This window comes from Vanellus vanellus, assembly GCF_965231255.1.
Source record: "Vanellus vanellus genome assembly, chromosome: 2".
NCBI lineage: Eukaryota > Metazoa > Chordata > Aves > Charadriiformes > Charadriidae > Vanellus > Vanellus vanellus.
Window position 1 is genome coordinate 1,144,930 of NC_138906.1, and position 3,753 is coordinate 1,148,682.

General features: G+C 44.0%; 1 long non-coding RNA gene across 1 annotated transcript; it reads left to right on the top strand.

Moving 5' to 3' along the window:
• The first annotated feature begins 845 nt into the window (after positions 1-845).
• On the top strand, positions 846-2,412 carry LOC309669330. Its single transcript, XR_014268897.1, has 3 exons — positions 846-966; positions 1,336-1,425; positions 2,224-2,412. It is a non-coding gene; the product is annotated as an uncharacterized lncRNA (long non-coding RNA).
• Positions 2,413-3,753: the final 1,341 nt, after the last annotated feature.

The window sequence follows — 3,753 nt, forward strand, 5'->3', positions numbered from 1 at the left end:
GTAAGCAAAGCCACTGTATGAAACGGTGTTCAATTCTGCCTGATGCAGTTGTATCTGAAGCCAGTGGAAAGCCCAAGCAGAGAGGAGGGTTGTGGTGGCGTGTCAGCTGTGGGTCACCACTGCTAGGTGCAGGCAGAACAAACCCCCTCATTGTGCGTGATTTAATGCCCCTGGCAGCTCTTTATATCGTGCGTACAACAGCCTGCATCTGCTACTGACAGGTCAGGCTGACAAATGAGTTCCCGATTCAGTACATAATGAAAAGCATGAATATGAGGGAGGGATACCAAGCGTGTGTGCGGGTTCCCAGACAGTTTGAATGGGTTGGATGTTGCTTACCTGGATTTTTATAACAGTGGGCTTGGCCTGCAGGCAAGACTTCATGCTCTAAATATTCAGACAAAACTTCCCTTCCTAGTTGGGAGGATACTTCTGATGAGATGTACTCCAGTCATCACTCCAAACATGAGGTCTTGAACGAGCCCACTGGGATTCCTGGGCAGCAGCTACTTCCCAGAAGCAAGAAAGCAGGTACTGCTCTTGCTAGCAGACATGCAATAAGGTGCCTTTTGTGTGTTCCTCATTTTAAATTGTACAGAGATCCCAATTCAAGAAGTTCCTTTTAAATGAAGGAATCATTTTGCTTGTATAATTAGTCTATTGCATAATAGAAGCAAAGCATTGATTAAAATAGGGCCTAATCAGCAGAATAGTAATACAGCATGTCACAGTCCTGTTAGAAATTAGCTACGTGTTAAGCTCAGGCTCTTGTGTCAAGAGCTTTGTGTTAACTGTAGTACTTTATACCTTTTCCAAACGTTTTTCCTCTGGCTTACTTAATGAATTTCACAGAACTTATTGCTACAGAGATTGCTTTCCCTTCATTTGTGATATCTCCTTACCTTCTTGCCTGGACGAAGAACAATCAGTTGTGTGTCCAGAAGTACACACATTAGGCTTGCACAGGTAACAGTTGAATTCTCTGCCTTTCCTTTGGCGGGGCACTAGTAGGTCTGTCTCTGCTCTCTTATTTTGAGAGTTTCACATTTCTGAGATCCCTGCCTTTACCAGAGCTGAAATTGTCTGATGCTCTCACAAGCTGTTGAGCCATAGACTGGGGAGGGGGACTGTCAGGTTGTATCCTTAGTAATCTATGTTTCTGGAAAAAGGCCGAAATAGTGTAGTCACACCGGGGAAGAATGTTGGCCTGCCTCCAGGTAGCTTCAGCTATGGCAGTTTTGTCTCTAGTAACCAGTGTAGTTTTTGTTTTTTCTCTTATTTCTTTCTGCAAGGTTTTATTCTCTCTTAATACTTAATTGTTCTCTTCATGATCAGGATGAGTGAAACAGTGACCGAGCTGACAGGACCAGAGCTGTGCTGTCTTGCACCAGATCGTCCCTGGAAATGCTCTATGATGCAATACAGGTGAGGTCATGCTGTATGAAATGTCAGCTGGCTTCAGCTTTTGTGTTCTTTCCAAAACCAATTTTACGGGTATATAAAGTAAACTTTCTGAAAGCCAAGTGAGCCTCACACTGCTCAAAAGATAGTTCAGCTTGTGTGTATGCGGAGACTGGGGCTGCCTAAAGGATTCAGTGGAATAAAATGTTCTTCTTTATGTCATGGTTTAAGTGATTGTAAAACAATATTGACCCAGAGTTTGAGATTGCTCCTAGTAGGTGGGACTGAGTCACCCACCTGCCAGTGAATAGTTTCAGGCAGTTGCACACATCATGGGATACTCTTTGGCACAAGGAGTTAACTGTTGTTAAGGATTAAAGTCTGAAATTGACAGAGGAACTGAACTTCCCCCTCCTCCTTAGGGATGGTCTTATGAAGTCTTACCAGCACAGTCTTACACTTTATACCAGATCTGTCCTTAGTTTGGGCCCAAGTGCACAGCATTTGCTTTGGAAGCCTTTTTGGAGGGAGACTATGAAAAACAAGGAATGTCACTGGAGATGGCAAGGTAGTGGTCTTGATACCAACGGAAAGCTGAACTGGTGATCCTGGAAACATGAATAGCGCACCATATTCACTGATCTTAAAACTTGGCTTTGCTGTGGCACACTGAAAAATGCGGAGCTGGCTTGCTAAACTGATTATGTTGGCCTTCCGGCAGACTGGAGGGGCAGGGAGGAGATGATATTGTAGAGTCCTTTGAGTACTTGATTCTAGGCTTTTAATTTCAGCAACTTCTCCCTTCTCTCCTTTTCACTCCAGAATGTACAGCCTTGGGAACCTCAAAGATTTCCACTCTCGGATTCTGCATGCCAAGGTCTTCTCCAGCACTCAGATGAAGCTGGCTACGACCAGGCTGACTTTCAACTCTGGTTCCCTAGCAATTAGCAGGGCATCAGGCCTACCTCTGTAGGTACCATCATACCCAGCTTCAGGGGATGCAATTTTCAGAGACGCACCTGCAAACAGACAGCAGTAAAAGCAAGGAGTTCATGGGCCAGCACTGCAACCCAGGAATGCTTGTCAGCAAGGGTAAACCCAAGCTGGAGGGTGTATGAAATGTTAGCTACTCATGCTGCAGTGTCAAAAGGCTGTCTGCTAGACTGGGGCAGTGGAGCACAAGCAGTGTGTGGCACTGCTGTGTGTCCGGTCTTGTTTTGGCAGCAGATGAGGAGATTCCCAGATGAAGCAGGGTTTAGGCACAGGATGGAGCTATGGTGCCAGGTCTCCGAGGGATAGTGCTCTTCAAAAAGACCAGTTTCAGGTCAGCGCTGCAAAACTGGGCTGAATTGCCTTGTCACAGGAAGGTTAGGTGCCACTTGAGACAGACGAAAGGAGGTTTGAGTAAAATTAATTCCAACAGCAGAAAGAAAACAGCATTGTTCAGTCTCAGTCTTTACAAAAGTGCCTACTAAGTGGCTATCAGGTCCTTGGTGGCTAGGAGCAGGTTTCCAGGTGGTGCTGACTCATTCCCAGATCAATTCCCAAATGCCCTAGAGGTATGAGGAAGCCTTGTTGTGACTCTGATGTGAACCAAAGACCTGATGAGGAAGAGGAAAGGGGAAAGCTGCGTGGTATGTATTCTAAAATGCAGCTTTGAAAACTTATTCTCGTAACTAGATAAAATCAGGTTCCCCTTGCCCTCCATAATTGAATTTTTGTGTCTGCTTCCTTCACAGAAACTGCAGGTCCATTCCATAACACACAGTTATCCTGCAGTATCCTTGCTGTAACAAAATCAATAGGTTACAATTCTCTGAGACTTTGTATCTTTCCTGAATTGCCCTCTCTCCTTGAAGTAAAGACATTGTCTCAGGGATTTTGGCAATGAGCCACTGAAAAGCCATACAACTGAGAAAAACATGCATTCTGTAAAAAGGACCTCGAGCTGACGGCTGTTTCAAGGTGAGCAGGGTGGTGAGACACTTTAAGGGAACAAGCTTCAAAGCTGATCAATCTGATAAATGTCACACCAGAATGTGTCAAAACTAATACTACTGTTAAGAAGAACTTAAAGCTGTATTAAGGTGACCAGGAACCATGTTCCAGTGTGACTAAAACTTGCTTATCTTCAGCAAAAGATGTTTCTTTTTTGCATTCTAGAGAAAAAATAAAGTTCTTATGACCAGTTCATTATGGAATATATTCGCTTTGCTGCCTTTCAAAATGGTCTAATAAGTTTAAAATTCTGGATGTTTGGTTGTATGTGTGTTTTTTTTTTTTATCATTCTCTATCTCCAGAAGTGTCCTCTCTTGCAAGTACTTCTTTCTGGGTTGGAGTGTTGAGGGGCA